This window comes from Polistes dominula, unplaced genomic scaffold, assembly GCF_049000335.1.
Source record: "Polistes dominula isolate Pdom_NZ unplaced genomic scaffold, Pdom_raw_medaka contig_82, whole genome shotgun sequence".
NCBI lineage: Eukaryota > Metazoa > Arthropoda > Insecta > Hymenoptera > Vespidae > Polistes > Polistes dominula.
The window spans coordinates 6,174,921-6,196,065 of NW_028301046.1; the positions used below are offsets into that span (position 1 = coordinate 6,174,921).

The 21,145-nt window shown below is 35.1% G+C and overlaps 1 protein-coding gene across 4 annotated transcripts in view; it reads right to left on the reverse strand.

The window, feature by feature from the left end:
- LOC107072792 (zinc finger protein castor homolog 1) overlaps positions 1-20,004 on the reverse strand; it is a 97,633-nt gene extending 77,629 nt beyond the window's left edge. For 2 of the 4 annotated variants that reach the window (XM_089175395.1, XM_089175393.1), the window contains exon 1: positions 18,107-20,004. The gene's annotated coding sequence lies outside the window, so the exon portion shown is untranslated. The remainder of the gene's footprint in view (positions 1-18,106) is intronic. The other 2 variants (XM_089175394.1, XM_089175392.1) reach the window with 1 other exon arrangement.
- Between the last annotated feature and the right edge of the window lie 1,141 nt (positions 20,005-21,145).

Below are 21,145 nucleotides of genomic sequence, written 5' to 3' on the forward strand. Positions count from 1 at the left end.
TATTACGCATAAAATCAACGTAAATCAATCGCACCAATTAAGAATATTTTATTTTCCGTGCTAAGGTAAAATATTTTAACGAGTAATTTCACCATAACAAGCATAATTTAAACGTACAACTAGAACTATTCAAAGTTATTAGACCACAATCCCATATCGAATCAAAGTAAATTAAAAAAAAAAATCTATTATCGTCAAATGTTATTTTTGAAAAAGGGGCCCCCTTTCTCTCCCCCACCGGGTTTACTTTTTTTTATAATGTTATCTAATAATTAATTCGTTAGATCGAATTATCAGAAATAATTAGTTAAATTTGATCTTAACCAAAATCACGTTGTAAGGGAAAAGAATCAATGTTAAAAAGAAAAAAAATGTTTTTTTTTTTAGAAAGTCTCGAGATCTCGGTACGATCTTTGACGTCGGTTAAATGCGGTCGTTCGAATATAAATATTAATAACAACGATATCGTAATTTCGTGAAAACAATGCTCGGGTCCTCGAAAGCCACACCCGAAAGACGAAGAACAAGAAAGAGAGACTCAACGAACGACCCAGTTATAAAGAAACTTCAAAGAAGAAAGATCGCACCTACACGCACGGATGCGTTCCTTCTCCGTTCATCGGAGAATGCTTTCGAATATTTCCGAGGCAAGTCTCGAGTCCCGATAATCAAATCCTTAAAAGAGATTTTTTTTTCTGTTTTATTTTATTTTTTTTTTTTTCATTTTGTTTTATTTTATTTTGTTTTGTTTTAAAAGGTATACACGAACGATCCAAAAGCGATTCGATCTGTTAGTGGAAGAAGTTTGAACCGTAAACGTTATCGCCAACTCGAAGCGGCAAACGGTAAAAAGGTCCCATTAACGTGCATGGAATTTCAACGAAGACGGAGTAAATTCCCCCGCGTACAAACTCGAGATTAGACAAGGAAGTCAACTTCCGGGTGTGGGTGGCCGTGTATCGAACAATTAACGCCACGCGCCCTACAGATAACGTTCCTCGAAACTTGGTTTAATTCTAATGTGCGAAAAAAAAATAATACTACAGAAATAGAAACAGAAAGAGAGAGGGAGAGAGAAAGAGAAATAATGAAGGTCCTCATCTTACTCTGCGCGATTATTATGATTAATCGAAATCATTATTACTTTTGCACTCATTTATTTACTAGCGAATTTGTACCATCAAGTCGTTTGTTTTATCTCTTTAATAATATATCTTTTTATTATTAATCGTCATGTCTGTGATGAGTCATCGTTACGTACATGAGTTGAAAAGTTTTGAACTTTAAACGAAAGAAATTTTCATTATATTTGGAAACAATTTCGTTAGAGTGAAACTTTGTTAGGCTGAAAACTTTTCAGTTACATATACACATTAACGCATCGATCAATTGTCAATTTATTTTATCTTCAATAAATTTCTTCTTTCTCTCGTTATCGCATAATATCAGCATAACGTTATATATACATAAAAAGAAAACGAAAAGTAAAGAAAAAGAAATAAATTTCAATTAAAATAATCAATCGTCTCTTTTACTCTTTATTATTCCATTTCTCTGTAAGATAAAAGTACGCGAATCGAATAAACATTGATGGTGGTATACGACTTGATCAATGTTTCAGCTTTCTCTTTCGAATGAAATAATGCTCGCTCGTTATCGTTAATTTAACCTTAAAGTTTAAATTAAATTCGCTAAACGCGGGGTGCGAAGACTCGAGCGTTACCAGACGCGTATACGGACGATTAAGAGGTGTTCTACTAAATTCTCGTAGGAATCGTCACTAAAAACGTGCACAGGGCCACGACGTGCATCGTCCAACGTTATCAATCAACCTCGAGATGTTTCTCTACTAATTCTACTTTACTTCGTTTTCTCGTATCAAAATTATCCTCATTGTAATGCAAACATAAGTTCGTAAAAAAGATCTCACTCAAAATACTATCTTATTTTTTTTTAAGAATATTCTTCGCAATCGTACTTCACATTTTTAAATTTTTTCGATCAATAATTTGTTTTATCATCTTATCTAGATAATTATTTCACTTGATTCGTAAAAATTTTAAAACCGCGAAATTAAATATATTCATGAACAACCAACGATCGATAATTAATTGATTTTATTATTATGGTTTATTTCAAATGTTACACAATATATTTTTGTAAAGTATACTTATCTAGTTATTTCACAATTATTGTAATAAATTTTTCTTTTTTAAATGCGAAAATCTTCTAAAATAGATCAAAATGGTCTTATACAAAAATTAAAAAGAATTAAATGAGAGAGAATACCTGCTTTTACTTTTCTCTCTCTCTCTCCCTCTCCCTTGTCTCTCTCTCTCTCTCTCTCTGGTGATCTGAAAGGTAAGGAGGGAATGGAAGAAAAAAGAGGAAAGAAAAAAGAAGATAAAGCCGGTAGCATGTCGCTTTCTTACAAGGACTCTCCACGAAAAGGGTTTCCCCCACTCGATCGTCCTTCCTTCTTTCCTTTCCTTCCTTCCTTCCTTCCTTTCTTCTTTTTCCACGCTGAAAGAACGAACGAATAAAACGATCGTCTCCTTATTGAGACGAGAAGACGAGTATCACGGTTGGAAGGGAGAGGGAGAGCGGACTTGAAAATCGAAACAACTTTTTCCTAGAGGACATAACGACAATTTACGATAAAACCCGGCCAATTCGTAAGTCCTTCTGAAATTCAAATATGTTTGTTTGAGAAGGGCGTGCGAAAAAGGAATATGAAGAAAAACAAAAAAAAAAAGGAATTGAGGAGGGACAAGGGGAGATAAGGTGAAAATAGTTTTTATGAAAGATCTCTGCCACCAGGGTGGATTTGTCGTGTAGACGAAAACAAACAATAAAAAAGAAAGAAAAGAAGAAAGAAAGTGAGAGAGAGAAAGAGAGAGAGAGAGAGAAAGAGAGAGAGAGAAGCATCAAAGTTTTCTTCGTGTGAGTATCTATCTATTTCTCTCTCTCTTTCTCTCTCTCTTTCTCTTTTCTTTCTTTTTCCGTCTCTCTTGGTCTCTAAATTTAAATTTACGATTGGCCGGGCCAGTCCCGGTCATGCTCTCGTCTTTATCTCGTTTTGCTCGATTCTCATGAGACGCGTCATATAGTTTCACTAAATTTCGTAATATCTTATCATTCCGGTGGTATTAGTGACGGCTTTGACAATGAAACATGTCTGTATCTAAAAATTGACTCTAATCTAAAACAATTCGAGGTTCGAATAAAAAAACCAGTTAACTTTTTGTCGAATCTTGTTAAACAAGAATTAATCTAATTACTTTTTTTTAATTTTATCCTACGGCAACTTTGAATATCGAATTTATGTGTCGGATTTTGTTGCCTCTTATCAAAATTCAAAATATATTTTTTATTCATTATCATTAATTCTTTTGTCAAAAGTATAGGGTACTTTTTAACCCATTACCAGTCACAATACGAAAATGCAAAAAATATAAATTAATTGTATAATGATATTCATACTAACCAAATAGAACTATTTTTGTAACAATTGTTTTTTTTTCTTTTATTTAAAGATAAAAATTATTTTATATCATTAATTATTGATTTAAAATAAAATTGTGAGAATTTTTAATATTTTTATGAAGAACAAGGGTACGATCTCATGATTTTAACGAATATATTCTAAAGTTGCAGTTATTAAAAAAAAAAAAATTTGAAAATGCGTCCCAAAAAAGGCCATTGTATGGTAATGGGTTTTGTACATGATTACAGTATAAAACTGTATAGTTAATATGCATTTTGTCAACAACGACATTATTTCGGGTTAATTTGTTTTTTCCTAAATAAAAGAGCTCATAGGGAAAAATAGTTTCTTTTTTAATATTTTTTTTTCGCAAGAGATGACTTCACAGTGCACAGAAGGCTTAAAAAAATAAAACGAAAAAGAGAAAAGAAATATGCATGAGGAGAAGGAAATGACATAAACCCTTTCTTCGATCATCCTATTTTCAAATGTTTGTTATATCGTCGAACGAATCCTCGCTTTCTCTCACACACTCTGGCCGAGAGGATGACGCGATTTTTATCATTTATGTTTTTTTATTTCTTTATTTTTTTTTTTTTTAATAACATCGTAAAGTTTTATATCGTTCTGACGAAATCATTCTCTCTTGAGGCGATTTGTTTTTGTAAATGCACGAAATATAAACCCGAAGAGAATCGGGTGCAACGACCGTGAATCGATCGATCCTCAACGAAGGACTTTTTACGGTTGTTCATTATTCGTCGTTGTTTTATTCAAGGATTTTTCCGCAATTAGGACCTACGAAAACTAAACAACCCGATGATTTTGCCCAAAAGACCACGATAAAATAAAAAGGAGAAAAAGAAGAAAAGAAGAAGAAGAAGGAGGAGGTGAAAGAAGTGAAGGGGGTGTGCAGAGTGCACGATCGCAAACTCAAGGAAACACGCGAACCACCTCTCCACTGCTTCCACTTCCTTCACTTCCTCCATTTCTTCCTTCACCTCCTTCACCTCCTCCTACGAGTTTAGGCCGACGACCCCTTTATCCTCGACGTCAGCGAGAATCGATCGATTTCCGCTTTTGTCGAAATTCTTCGTTTTATCACGTACGGTTTTAGTTTTATTTCTTTAACCATTATGCAATCGAATATATTTCGTTTTTTTTTTTTAATATAATATTAAATTTATAATATTTTACGAAATGTTTCAATTGAATATCCACGATTGTATCGAATTAATTATGACAGTGTACATAACTTTATAAGTCAATAAAATAACAAAAAAAAAATAACATTGATTTTTAAATCTATACAATTATTTTGTATTTTTATATATAAATGAGATAAGATACAAGATTTTTATATAATTTATTTTTATTTAATCCACCACACGATCATAATTGTATCTCGTCAAGAGATTTCACCAAGATTATCTTTGCTAAGATAAATGTAAAAACTGATGGTGATAATAAAAAATAAAAAAAGGAAAAAAACAATTCATCAAATCTAACTTTCGTATAACAAAATATAATAAAAATAAATATTATCATCTCGATGGAGATGAATTATCTAATAATCAAAAATAAATGTGTCATTAATTTTTTTTTATGAGTATGACGAAGAGGATGGAAATACGAGGAAAAATTTATTTGTAAAAAAATTAAAAAAAAATAAAAACAAGAAAAAAAATAAAATAAAATATAATTAAAAAAATAAAATAAAATAAAAAGTGAGTAAGCAACCTGTTGAAAGATCGAAGATGTCGATCGCCTGTTGGAACGTAAACTCGCGAATTTGACCTACTTGCTAGTAGCTGACGTATTCTTCCTCTCGGGAGTATCTCCTTGCATTCCCTATGTCTCTCTCTCTCTTTCTTCCTTCTTCTCTTTCTTTATATACATATGTATATATATATATATTTCTTTGGTATAGTAAAAAGAACGACGTTATTACTACCATCGGAAGCGAGTAAACTCGCGATAGCAAGGAATACGACCGTGGCCACATTCGATATCGCGGACCACAACTTAAGTTTTACGATTTCTCTACCACTTCCTTCTTATGATTTAACCAAAAAGAAGATACTTCGGGTACCTATATTAAAGCGTATATGATAAAAGCAACAACGCGAGTCGAGAGATGATACAGAATCGTGAGATTAACTTTATCATAAATTATAGATAACAAATATACCGTTTTTAATTTATATTTATATTTTAACAAAAACGAAAATGTGAATAGAATCCTCCTTATATGAAAGAAAGAGATAAACTTATTATAAATTATTCTACATTTCCCTAGTATCTCATTGGAATTTTCTCCTAAGCAATCGGATTAACGTCTCGATCTATGAAACTCGACAATCATGGGTTCGATTTAAATAGATAAAGACATATATACCAGTAGTAACAGTCGTTCGTTGTACTATCACAAATCTAATAAATACCTTTCGTATCGCATAAACGACAGTGACATTAAAGAGAGTAGGAGGAAGAAAAAGAGAAAGAAAATATCAATTTGGTTACTTTCTAATCCTTTTCTTTAGAAATCTAATTACTCTGACGCGTAACCAATAGATAAATAACTAAATAAATAAATACAGAATACACAAATAAAAAATAAAAATAAGTAAATAAATCTTATTATACTCATTATACCATTAAACTATAACAAAAAAAAAGAAATTTGAAAAATCCGATAATTGATATAAAGGATGGAGGTATCAGCTGATGATCCACTCTAACTCTTGAGAGAAGCGCGTATTCGTGCATTCTTCGCTAGAAGTGTCTCACTTCTTTTCTTCTTTCTCTCTCTCTCTCTCTCTCTCTCTCTCTCACTCTCTCTCTCTCTAATTATAGTAAACATATCGTTGAGCTAAAAGCGAAGAGAAGTCGAGCAGACAACATCAACAAGACGACGACGACGACGACAACTATAGCGTTCGCGTTTGCGACACGGCACGCAGGTTCCTCGATTGTGCGTAGCTCGGTGTGTATTAGTAATAAACGCAATACACTAATACCCAACACAACCATCATCATTACCAACACCATTGTATCATGCAAAATGGCAAATGGTTTCGTTCCATTATGCGTGTGTATACGTAATACAGATGCACGTGTACACAAATGAACGCCTCGCACGAGAGGAAAGGAGATAACCGTTGATAAAAAAAGGATTCCTGTGTGTATGCATTACACACGTTTATATTACATACTTGTATGAGTATGTACGAGTAAGAGGACGATAAGAAAAGAAGAAAAGCTGGAAAGCTGGAGGCTGTGGTGGTATAGTAGTATAAGCGGAGGCTTATAACATGGAATGTGGGTTAGGCTCGCGATAGGTGGGCCGCTCTAATTATGAATTAATTCTTGAATAACGGTCGAACTCGTGCGACTATCGTTCCTTTTTCTTATCCTTCTCCTTTTTCCTCTTTCCTCACTCTCCCCCCCCCCACTCTTCATCCTTCTCGTCGTTGTCGTAGTCGTCGTTGTCGTCGTTTTAGTTTTCATAGTTGTCGTGGAAACACGAGGAGAAGAACCGGTCGCAAAAGAGACACTCCTTCTCTCTTAGCTACTTCCTGTTCTCAGGTACTTCCTTAAGGATTTTTTCTTTTTTTTTCAGAACACATGTCGGCTATACCATAAGAATAAGTACATCCATACGATAGGAGAAGGGGACCCCCCCCACACCGTTCTGTCTAGTAGTACCTTCTTACGAATCTCCCCCACCCCTCTTCAGTTTCTTTCTTTTTTTTTCTTCCCTACCTTCTTTCTACCTACGAGACTAAGCTGCGCGTGCGCGAGATCTTGTATGCGTTATTACATGCATGTCGTCTATGTCTCTTCGTCTCCTCGTCGTATTCAAGAATTTGCATTGCATGAATCCCCTACTTCCTTACTAGTAAAACGTTATACGGTACTGTGCCGCGTGTTTTACGTTCATTGCTTTCGATCATTATTTTTTTTATTTATTTTTTTTTCTATAACATTTGCTTTGATCTATCATCCATCTACATACGTCGTCTTATTTTTATCCCAGATTTTTATTACTCTTTACGTACACACTTTTATTTATTTGTTTATTTGATAATATGATTTTTTTCTTTTAATGCAGTTCAAAGTATCAAGGCTTTGACAGTTTGAGATATAATAGTAATAATTATAATAATACTGTTATTTTTTTGCATAGTTTTGTAATGCATTATTTTAAAATTTTAACGTGCCAGCTCGACACGCTACAAATTATATCTAATTATTCATCGCGTACCTCTAATTATTATTATTATTATGTGACACCGATTGAATCACATCTTTTTCTCTCGCATAGTGTCTTGTTTATCAAGCACACACGTTTTCCAGTAATATACATATTTTCAAATGGAATAATTGTCGAGACGAAAAAAAAAATAAGCAACTGATCTCGGGAGATAGATAGAAAAAATTAAAAAAAAGAGAGAAATAAATAAAATCTTACTTTGTCGATAGTTGTTTTTAATAAGAAAGAAAGAAAGAGACGATTAAAAGATCATAATGACAAATGGATATTTCCTCTTAAGCTTGCCTCCTGGCATTGACTTGTCAATATCCAAGTGACAAATGATCAGAGAAAATATACGAAGTATCGTATAATATTTCAACGATTTCATTGAAATCACATACATAGATAATATGATAGGAATTTATATCAACATAAGAAGAATATCATATCGAAATTTTCATTGTTTAAAATACCATAAGAAAAATAAGAAAATAAGAAAGAAAGGAGAATAAAGAAGAAGAATAAGAAGAAATAAAAACGAGAAATAAGAGAAACGACAAGGACGATAAAAAAAAATAAAAAATAAAAATAACAGGAGAGGAGAGGTCTTATGGTGATTGGTTGGTTGGGTGGTTAATGGCGACTCGCATCGATAATTAAAATCGATAATTATCACAAGTTAATAACCGGTCGTTATCGTTAAAACTCGAAAGGAACATCGCGTTCTCATCTCTGTTTCTCTCTCTTTCTTTCTCTCGTTCTCTTTCTTATCCCTTTTATATTCCTCTTGGGTTGAGCTTGTAGATCTTATTTCGTTTTTTCGTACTAGTACGTTTGCTCAAACCTAAGGAACGATCGAATGAACGAAGAAACGAAGAAACGAATCGAGAAAAGGGCCCCTCAAGCAACGATCCTCTTCTTCTTCTTCTTCTTCTTCTTAGTTTCGTCTTCGTTGTTGGCATGGGAGGAAAAGAGACAGTAGGTATGCGTACATGTAGTTAAGAGAGAAAGAGAAAGAAAGAGAGAGAAAGAGATGGGTAAAAGGAGACAGAAGAGCAAAGTCACCGATTTAAATTGAAGCCGTGGAACACCCGCGAGGGAGAAGAAACGTCGGGTTGGCCTATCGAGTTTAATAACACCCGGCAGACACCGACTTCTATCTGAAATTACGGACGAAGAGAAGAACTTCGATCGGCCTTACACCGATGACTCCTCTCTCACTCTCTCTCTTTCTGATTCTTTATTTTCTTTTCTTTACTTTTCTTTCCTTTTCTTTTATTTTCTTTTCTTTATTTCTTTCTTTATATTCTTTTTTTCTTCGTACATGACTGCTAGCTGAAGATCATCCTACCAATCATAATTCATTCAAATGTCTCTTGAAAAAAAAAATACAAGAAAAATAATAATAATGATATCGACGACATTTTGTGATTTTACGATTATTTATTTATTCGTTTGAAAATTATTAATTAATTTTTCATGTAACACGTATTCTTTTGTTTTTTTTTCTTCAAATCATTTCTAACATATAACATTATCAACATGGAATTGACCCATTTTTTAAATTTCCAACAAAATTTTTTATATGTTAACATTTTAACTGCCATGTTGGTCATATATGTTCGGCCACGGTTTCTTCTGAGATCCATGGTGGTCATTGATGATCGAAACGTATGAACTTTTTACAATTGTAAAAAACTAAATGAAAATTTAAAGTTGTGTATTTGAATATTACCGATACATAGAATATACTTTGAAATAAAAAGTGCCCTATTGTATAATTAAAATTTTTTATTAGAACATCAATTAACAAAAATATTAGAATAAATCTTGCATAAAAAAAATAATGCCGTGGCGTCCTGGTCAAAACATATGATTTTGGCATGACAGTCAAAGGGTTATATAATATTATTTTTGTTTATGAGAAGTATTTTTATTACAGAAATAGTATATTCTTTTGCTAATACATACGTCAAAAAAATATATGACTTTTTATAAACGAGTCATTTGAACAGTTGTGATAGAAATAGATATACATTGAAGCACAGTTCCAATTAAATGTGTAAATGATATAAATTTATTACATTTATCAAATTTTTAATTACATAATACGTTTGCTAACTTATGCATTGGTAAAGATTATTATAGTTGTTTTTTGTATGATATTCTACGTAAATTTGTAAAATTTTCTTTTCTTTGTACGATATATCTATTAGAATCTAAAGTTTAAGTATAGTAAGATTTTGTTTGAACAGCATAATTTGACGACAAACAACGATAATGAATCAAAGTCCTATTAAACATCTCGACTTGACTCTATATGTTTTTCTTTTTTTTCTTTAACAAAAAATAGTCGATTCAAACGTTTATTAACGATCTTTCAAAAATATTGAATAAATAATCGTAATTTTTTACACAAAATTTAAAGAGAATAATTTTATGAAAATAAACATAATCTATGTGTAAATAGTTAGTACCGATAAGAATATTTAAATTTTTTTCGTAATAAAATTTGAATAGAAAAAGGTTAGAAGAAAGAACAAAAAAAAACTTATTCATTTCCTGTCACAATTCCATGAATATTTCTAAATTTGAATAGAAAAGATTGTTTAGAATAAAAAAAAATACCTTAATCATTTCCTGGCAATTCGGCGAATGTTTATTGTTGCCAAATAGTAAAATTTGAATAGAAAAGGTCGAAAAGAAGAAAAAAAAAAGAAAAAATTATTCATTTCCTTACTTATAATTCGACTTAATAAAAAAATACAAACATTATATCGATTTTAAACGACGATAAAGATAATTAACAATTATTATATACCACGTGCTGGTATTCCGGTTTTATGAAACACTTTTACGAATCAACAAGACGACGACGTTGATGATGATGATGACGGGGTCGGATGAGGGGGAGGGGAATGAGGAAAAAAGGGACGTACCAGCTCGTAATTACCGATGTGATTTTATGCGATGCGAACGAGCGAGATCGGTGTTTGTTGAACAACTATAACGATGAGGACTACGACAACGAAGATTAATATTATCGACAGAGAGCACCGATATAACATAGATTTTTTATAAGCTTCGTGTACAACGTGAGAAAAAGAGAGAGAGAAAGAGAGATGTATAAAATCGAAAACTATATTGATTAGTCACCTCCTAAAATATTTATAGTCATCGATAATATTCACGAATTTAAAATCTATCGTTTCGTGCATCTAGCATAATTGAAAACCTGCTGAATTAGCAATACGATTTCGATGTGTGCTCTTACTATAATTCAAATTTATGTGTGCCTAGTTCCCTCATAATTATTCATAACCTTGATGCTTCGTCATTAGTGTTATACGTTAAAAACATCTAATTCGTTCCTATTCATAATTAATTATTTCGTTCAAATTTATTTTCTCAGGAATATTTTAAAAAATCTCGATGATGACGGTCGTGTTCGAACGTAACAAAATAATACAAAACAACTAATCGATTAATATATTATACGTTTGTTAAGACGTAAAATTGCATAATATAACGCAAAAAATATCTGTTAGAAAATTTCTAACGTCGTTTATCTTCTATATTTCTCTTACGTTTATTAAGATCTCAAAGGAGGAGATCTCGGGCAACCGGAGTAGTAATTCGATTGTATGCGTGTAAATATTCTCATGAGACAGCTTGCGTCCAGTTGCGACGAGCGAGTAAAATCTCGAAAATAGCACTAATCCGTGCTGACAGTTTTGCGCGAATGGGATGACGGTAGGGGGAGTAAGGGGCAGGCTGAAGAGAGAACAGTGAAGAAGAAGAAGAAGAGGAAGAGGTGGAGTAGGAGAAAGGAAAGGGGGAAAAGCGAACTAACTAACCTTCGTTTGAAAGCTCGGGCTAACGTTTTCCAGTACGGTCGTAGAGAATACAAGAGAGATGAAGAAGAATAGAGACAAATATACGTATACTTATTTGTGTATGTATATATATGTATATGTTGCATAGGAGCATCCTCTACACGCGTATTTAACTTGCAAGTACATAATACGCGTATAATATGAGTGTGCTTGGCACATGTGTCCGTCATTTGTCATTTGACATTCTTCAGTTTTCGCTTTTTAATTCGTCCATTGAGACTCTGTCTCTTTCTCTCTCTCTCTTTCTCTCCCTCCCTATCTTTCTGTCATTCTTTGGACACGAAGCGTGTGGCTACCAAAGATCTCTCGGGAGAAGAGAGGAGACTGGTAGAAAGCATCTTAGGGGAGAGGAAGAAAACGGAAAGAAGAGGAACCGAAAGAGAGACGAATAACCGCGCACATTCGGATTGGCAAAAAGAAGAAACGAAAAAGGGTTGAGAACCAAGAAAGAGTGGGAGTAAGGGACAGAGGGTGAGGTGGAGTGAGGGGAAGAGGAAAGGAAAGAGAAAGAATTACGCATGAGGTTCGTCATAAGAGGAATTCCTTCGACGATACTGCTGGACCCATTGGGCCACTTTACCCGTTCTCCCCTATCCTCTTTCTCTCTCTCTCTCTCTCTCTCTCTCTCTCTCTCTTCTACTTTTGCACCCTTCCACCTCTCTTACTTTTGCCCACAGACCTCGTGCTTTTTTACTGCTTTATGGGATTTTTTCACGCGGACCGCCGAGTCGTACATCAGAGGAGAGCCACACAGTCCTTTCTCTTTCTCTTTCTCTTTCTCTTTCTCTTTCTCTTTGTCTTTTTCTTATTCTTATTCTTATTCCTTTCTCATTCCTTTTCTCTCTCTCTCTCTCTCTCTCTCTCTCTCTCTCTCTCTCTCTCTCTCATATGAGAGAGTAAAAGAATCATACGTTCCCCGAGCAAAGGAAGAGAGAACGGGTGGGACAATACATAAAAATAAAAATAAAAAAAAAGAGGGAACGCCAGCCGCCATAAAAACAACTGAAAGTATTAAAAACTTTAGACCTTTTACTGCCTTGAGTTCACTCTCTTTCTCTTTTTCACTCACTCACTCACTCACTCACTCACTCACTCACTCATCCACCCTTTCGAGAACGGAGGAGAAAAAGATGAAGAAAAAAAGTAAGAGGAAAGGAGGAAACCAAGAATGGTCCATATACTAATCGTAATTTTTCTCTTCATTTCTTCGAACGTATACGTTCTACCTTACTCTCTCTCTCTTTCTCCCACCCCTACCACCCCCCACTACAACTTATATCACATAGAAATGATTTTACTGACGTTGTCGAATAAAAAAAAGAGTATTAAAAAAAGTAAGTCTATTGCCATGTGAGACGTTGAAAATAGGCGTAACGATCGATTGGTAATCAAGCCAATCCTTTTACGCTTTCCTCGTCCTTCGCGTTTTTTTATGAAATATCTGATCCGAATAACGATGCTGAAGGTTTCAAGAAATATATGTAATATATATATATATATAAAAGAGAGAAAATAAAAGATAGTAAGAGAGAGAGAGAAGAATTAAAAAAAAGAAAAATAAATAAAATGATACCTACAGCGAATTTGGCTTAAACGAACGAATGAAAGAACGAAAGAACGAGTACGAACGAATGCGAGTGAGTGAGTGAGAGAGAAAGAGAATGAAAAGAGACGAAATAAGTAAGAGGAAGAACGAGTAGGAAAAAAAGAGAGAGGATCGTACGCGAGAGGAGAAGGCTGGACCTCGTAAAATTACCGTGCTTTAATAAAACGTGTCGTGCAAAACGCGAGGATAACGAGAAAATATAGGGTTCGAAAGACTCGTGAAATTTATAGAGCGATCGTTCGAAGCGGCTCAAGAAAGAGGGAAGAAGAAGTAGAAGAAGAAGAAGAAGAAGAAGAAGAAGAGGAGGAAAAGAGGAAAGAGAGAAAGAAAGAGAGAGAAGCAACTTTTGGTTATACGCGCGAGCCGGACTGGTTTAGTTCAGAGGTACAATAAGATCCGAAATAAATCAGGCGAATATACAGCAAGCGGACCGAAACGAAGAGAAAGAGAATCAGAAAAAGAGAGAGAAAGAAGGAGAGTGAGAGAATGAGAGAGAGAGAGAGAGAGAGAGAGAGAGAAAGAGGACGTTTTACGATGAAAATTCTTACCGAAATCCGATAATGTTCTCTCATGCATTTGGCAAAATAAACGCGAAGACTCACGCTAAAAAGATTTTATATCTCGTTCATGACCCTCTTTTAAAAAGTCCTTCTCCTCCTTCTCCTTTTTCTCCTCCTCGTCCTCCTCTTCCTCCTTCTTCTCATCTTTTAAATGTTTTCCCTTCTTTGAATGTAACATTGAAACAACTATCATCTTTCTCTCTCTCTCTCTCTCTCTCTCTCTCTCTCTCTGTCTCAACTTTCACAAAATTCATAGATACGTCATATTCCGTCCCTCCTTCCTCTTTGTTATAACAAAATTTGCATTCAATTTTTTGTAATTAGTCAACGTTGAAGAAAAAAAAAGTAAGGTTTCTCAAATATTAAAAAAAAAAACCGTTTGCTAGATTAGTCGATAATACAAAAATAAATAAGGAAAAAAAAATAAACGAAAAAAATAACCTTTACAAAATGTTTAGATTACGTAGAATCTTTGTGGATGATGTTCAAATAACTGCACTCTAATCTTTCGTTCTCGTTGAGATTACGTGCTGGAACGTTGTCGGATAAAGATGTGAACAAGAGAAAAGGAAATAATGAAAGAGTACTAGTTAACGAGAAAGAGAAAGACAGAGCAAGAGCAAGAGCAAGAGTAAGAGAAGGAGAAAGAGAAAGAGAGAGAGAAAGATAAGTTTTAGTTTGGTAACGAGCGCAGTAAATTCCAGATTCTTTAATCTCGGTAAACTCGAAGTAGAGTTCCTTCTCCCTCCGTCAACTTTCGAGAAGACGCAAGGGGAGTGCAAGAGAGAGAAAGAGAGAGAGAGAGAGATACCCCTCGAGGGCACCTTATATGTACGTATATGTACTATATACACATATGTGCCGCGCCAAGGGGGCCTCCGAGCAGTAAATCTCGCGGACAAACAATCATAATTTTCGAAGAGCTAACAAAAAGCAAGAGACTCTTTAAAGGGAGCCGATGCCAAGCAACATGAAATGCGGCCGCCTCCGCGCCTCCAATTGTTTCGAGCTTTTCTTCCTCTACTACGTTATTCCATCTCTCTCCCTCCCCCTTGTACACCCCTTTCGTTTCACGAGTAAGTAAGTACCTTCTATCTTCGTCTCGCTACCTGTCGTTTTCCTTCTTTCTCTTACACTCGGCTAGCAGCACAACGGCAGCACAACCACGTTCAGGACCAACCTTTAACTCTCTTCCCACCTTTATGCTTCTCTCTATCCCTTTTCCCTCCTCCTCCTCTCTTCCCCTTCCCATCCTTCTCTTACTCCTTTTACTCTTCTTCTTTATACGTATGTATATATGTATGTATGTGTGTATGTACGTACGTAAGAGTATATACCTGAATGTTTCCCTTTCCTCGCTTTTACGTCTCTTTTATCGTTCTTCGTCGTTTCAACCTTCTTCTTCTCCTTCTTCTTCTTCTTATTCTTATTCTTATTCTAATTTTTATTCTTATTCTTATTCTTATTCTTATTCTTATTCTTATTCTTATTCTTATTCTTATTCTTATTCTTATTCTTATTCTTATTCTTCTTATTCTTATTCTTATTCCTATTCTTTGTTTCTTCTCTTTCGTATCGTAATCTCGAAGGAACCCGAAGGAATCAGCTATCCCCCATTACTAATACGACTTCGATAACGTTCTAAGCAATACTAAAAGTTAATAAAGAAGGAAACATCTTTCGATGACCGAACGGTGTTGTTTTCCTTAATGATGGATATAACAATATAAAAGGTGAATCGAAACTACCTGATTCAAAACAATGCGTCACCAAAACACATCGTAATACGCGTGTCTTCTTTTTCTAGTGAGTCAGCGAGTTAGAGAGAGAAGAGAGAAAGAGAGATAGATTGATAGTTACAAATGATTTTGCGTTTAATTAAATAATTGTCTTACACGTGTGCAATTCTAAGATTAGATATGGAAGAATGTAATAATATAAATGGAATATAAAAATGCCGGTCATAGGTGAGTTTTAACTTGGTCACCGATTGAAAAAAAAATATAAGCGGCCGATCAAAGGTGACAGAAATTTGCGATTCGACATGTTAAAACGCTAATTAATGACATTTCACAATAATTCTCGATAACGAGTTTTCCTCTTATTCGTTTCGTAAAAATTCAACTAAACCAACGAATTTATCATTGTCAATTAGGAGTTTTGTGTTTCGTAAAAGAAGAAAAAAAGTAAAGAAAAAAAAAGAAACATTTATTTATACGTAGGAAGAGAGAGAATGAGTGAGAATGAGTGAGAGAAAGAAAGAAAGGAAAACGAGGGAGAAACGTGCAAGTCTGGCACTCTTGGCAAAAACGAGATGCTGGAAGAGGTGGGCGTCAAGAGAGAGAGAGAGAGAGAGAGAAAGAAAGAACAAGCGCCGCGACGACTTCCGTGGGAAAAAGCAAAAACAAGACGAGAGAGAGGAAATGACATAATCTCACGGGGAAACCTTCCTGTTTCGCCTGGAATCGAGGTCGAATTCTTCGGGTGCACAAGGTCGCGAAAGAGAGTTCGCGACGAAACTAGAACCCGTTCCTTCTACCTCCGTCCTGCACCTATCTCCCTACCCTTGTTTGCTGTCCTCGTTCTCTCTTTCTCACTGAGCGAGAGAAAGATTTTCTCTTTTATTCGGATAATAGAAAAATTATTTGCATTGACTTCCACTCGATATTGTTTATTTTCTTTTTAATCGTAAGAAGTGGGAAAATAATTTTTATTCTATTGAAAATCTCATAATAAAGCTTATCGTTTGTTTGACGAATTTGTTTTTTTTTATATTTTTGTTTTGTAATAAAATTAGTTCGAAGAATCATTAACTTTTACATCAGTTCGATGTTTCTTCTCGTTCTTCTTCTTCTCTTAATTACGACGAAAATCATCATCATGGTCAACGATAGGAATGAAAGAATGATGAAAAAAAAAAAAGAAAAAAAAACGAAAACTCTATTCGAGAGAGTTTATTGCATAGAGCACTTAAGAACTATTTCATATAATTCCAAGGCGGTAAGCTTTGTATTCGAAACTAACATACGTAGAATTATCTTCACTTTATTGCCTGGCACATTTTACTTTCATTTTCTCTCGATCGTATTTAAGAACGAACGTTTTTTTTTGGACGTCTATCGCATTAGAAAATGAAAGAAAGATAGAAAAAAAGAAAGAAAGATGGAATGAGAGGTAAGTAAAACCTCAAAAAGGATCTGTAGATCTAATACGATCGCATGAATTTTCTGATTTATCACCGAGCATAAAAGTAGACAAATATGTTTTGGCGCGAACTACGAAATTATCGCTCGCTCTCTCTTTTTCTCTTTTTCTCTTTCTTTTACTTACAAAAATACACAAATGGACAGACGGAAAGATATATTGTACACTTAAAGAGGATTTTTTTTTTTTTAACCGAAGAATTTTCGTAATAATTCTAACGATGCTAAATTTGTATTATCCTGGCAAACTATGCAAATACTGAACGAGAAATGAAATCAAGGAGAAGAAAATTTCTAACACGGCAGCAAATGAAAATGCAATCCGCTCTCTTTGTCGTTTTCGTCGCCGTTTCGTGGCAAAGAGTAAATGCCAACTTGTTTTACAGCTTTCAGATGCGATAAAGCACGACGATTACGACTACGACGACTACAACGACGACGACGAGCAGTCGAGCGAGCATAATTCAAATATTTTTTGACTAACATTGTATTTTCACGTCGTGAATATAAGAAAGATAGAGAATTTTAATCTTAAAAATTCATTTAAAAATTGTTTATAAAAATTGTGCGTAGTTTCGTCGATTTATAATAATAAAAAAAGTAATATTTCTAAAGAAAAATTGTGGATTATTTTAAATTTTTTAAACAGAAATCGATGTTCATATCGCAAGATTGAGATCGACTATTCATCGTATCGAGATATTCTGTCGACGGTTCACAGGTCGCACCATTCGAGCTCGAACATTAGCTATTTATGTGCGATTATTTACGCTCTATTTCTACCGAACATAAGAAAATGTTATAAAATTCTAGTTATAAGTAGTCGCATGTATATACGTGTGTGTGTGTGTATATATATATATATATATATATATATATATATATACGTATGTGTAGATGTGTTAATGAGCGCGTGCGCGCGAACGGGTGCGCATGTGTCTATTTAAATGCATTTATAAGTGTATTTATGAGACGGAAGATTTTTAATGTAGCTCAACCAATGTTTCACGTTTTCTTAATGAAATGATAGAGAGAAAGAGATAGAAAATAGTGAAATAAAAAGATAGATGATAACAAATAGTAAGATAATATTTACCTCAAAAATCCCTTTTCAGCGAATATCCTCGTTCCTTCCACTTATCGCACTTAAAGTTAGCATGATAGTCCGTCGGCACGACGATCAAAAATCCTTCCAACTGGTTATATAAATATAAAAACTTCCAAACACTTTATTACGACCACGAAATGTAACGTGTTCACACAAAAATAACGAAAAAAATGGATGAACAGAAAGAGAGGGATAAATTGAAAAGAAAAATGAAATAAATGGAAAGGAGAAATAATATAACTCGTTATCAAATGTCGAGTTAACACGTTTTGTTCTCTATTTTAATCTCGATCGAAACGAAATCGGAGTTCGCGCACTTCCGTGATAAAATAACAAGGATAGAGTGATAAGAAAAAGGAAATAAAAATAAGAAAGAAAAATAATGAAAGGAAGGAAGGAAGGAAATATAAAGCACCACAGTCAACTCCTCTCGAATATACGTATAAATCACTCACACCTAATAGTTCACGAACACTTTTTCCTCTAATGGCCAAGTAGTTTTTCTTTCGCGACACCTTACTCGCACGAGAGCCCCCCGAAGAAGATTCTCGTAAAATAATTAGAGAATTATACAAAAAAAAAAAAAGAAAAGAAAACAAAGGGAGAGAACAAGAATAAGAAAAAAAAATTAACCAAAGGCACCCGCAGATAGTATAAACGTTGTTCGGTGGCACTCACATTTTCCACGCGGAAAAAAGGTATTTTCTTATCCTCAGTCAACGGGGTGGTCAACGCGTCGCGTACCCTTATATCCACCTCGGTTAGTCGAGGTAATTCGATCAGCCCTTGTTAACGGAAACCACCCCGCGTTTAGCGATAGTTTTTCTTCCACGTCTTTAACGATCTCACGTTCTCCATTCTCCAAATTGACGATGGACCACTACCAACCACCACCACCACCACCACCACTCGAAGTAGTTTCCTTGTTATTTTCTTTTTTCAAATTCGAACGACGAGTGGATAATGAGAAATCGTATGCTTGACCGGAGCTAGGAAAAATTTGGTCGTCTAAAATCGTTTACGACGACATGAAGGTGAAACAAAAAGAGAGAGTGAAAGAGAGACAAACAGCAAATAGAAAATAATTTCTTTTCTTGATATACTACTATACTACTATTTAATATAGATTTACTTTAAATTCTTAGCTCCTCTCCGGTCTTCTTCGGGGGGTTGAACGCGACGGAGCCACGGGTTCTCCACTCGCGTGGTACTCTCGGTGCCCGTGTGCCGGAGGCTCTATCGTCGAGTATCTGCCTCTCTCCTTTTCGAAAGTGGGGGGATTGGCGTGAAATCTCTCACTCTTTCTCTCTTTCTCTCAATCGAGAAGAACGAAGAGGAGGAGGAGGAGAAGAACAACAACAGGAGGAGGAGGAAGAGGAAGAGGCAATGGTAGAGGTGGTAGTTTGCTTTAGTAGAGGGAGTCGAGTGGGGGTGTTGTTCCGTGGCTTCCGTCCGGAGAGGGCGGTCCAGTTCCGAACTTGCGCTCCTTGAGCGTGTAGAAAAGAAGAAGAAGAAGAGCGAAAAAGAAGAACATAAAGTAGTAGAGAGGAAGGGAGAGAGAAACAATTATCGTCCTCGTCCTTTTAACGTATTTAAAGAAATATGACTAAATAGAAACAATAACGTTCGTTCGTTGCTTATCGTTTCTGAGTTATTATTATTATTATTATTATTATTATTATTATTATTATTATTATTATTATTAAATATTGTTATTGTTGTTGTTGTATGGTATAAAATAAAAAATCCGCGTTATAATACCAAGCCAAGAAATATTGTCACGAGTAATCGAATCGAATTGAATCGAGATCGAAATCGAAGAAGAGAGCAGCATGCGCGTGGCTCGGCTGGCGCGAGATGACTGAACCCCTCCGCCACCACCACCACTGCCAAACGACGCTAGGAAGAAAGAGAGAGACGGAACTACACGAGAACGAGACGGAGGAGGTTCGGTAGCGCGAGAAGACCCTCCACCACTCGGCATCTTCGACTTCACGAGCCCCACCACTCGTCGAACGGCTCGACCCAGCTGAGCGATGCCCCACCCCTGAGCGCGCGCGCGCAACACTATGACTCCCCGCCTCCGGGAGATGGAGAGAGAAAGAAAAAAATAAAAAAGTAAAGAAAGGGGAAAAGGGTGAGAGAGAGAGAGAGAAAGAGATGGAACTTGACGTCGTTCACCGTCGCGATGACTACTCCTTTTTTTTTGTCCTCATAGTCTTAGACGTTGTCGTCGTCGTCGTCATAGTCATCTATATTGCTCACCCCCTTCTAATTTTTTTTTCTCCGACGATTAGCAACCCCTTTTTTGTTGTCCTCGATTGCAAGATCTTTATCGATCCCTGGATTAGAACGAACGAAACTCCTGCGTCGTTAGCTTCGAAAACTCATTTTCTATCGTCCGAGGGTGGTTTAGTAGGGTAGAGTGCTTACTTGCTTCGCATGTGTATTGAAAGACCTGCACACTGGCCAATCACCGCAAACCCCTTTTTTAAAAGGACATCCCACTCGTTTTTACATCGTCCAGTTCTTTCAACGATTCTTATCGCAAAACTCTTTGAGCTGATACCAAGTTATTTCTTCGTCTATTAATGTAATCTTTATTTGGAATTTTCTTTTTTTTTATTTGTGATTTATTGGATCTTAGTTTAATCATGTATTAGTAGACATATTTATAAAGGATTTTATAAATAATTTTTATTATATGATTTTGAATAATAGTACGATCTTGAAAATATTCGAACGATTCGCAATGGTTACGTTAACGCTAATTAAACGTAACGTAATTTTGTAAAGAAAAGAAGAAAAAACAACCCCTCTCCCTTACGTCGTCCCTTTTATGTTTAACCCGAATCCCAAACTCCCTATGCAAATTTTCTTTCCAATGCGGAAGCGAGAACAAAGTGGTGGTCTCGGTAAAAGCGCATGCTCGGCTGGTGCAATGAAGGGTAGCACGAGGATACGCGAACGAGGGTAAGTTTTCATCCAATAACAGAACAGAGTTCTCGCCTCCCCGAGAGAACTGGG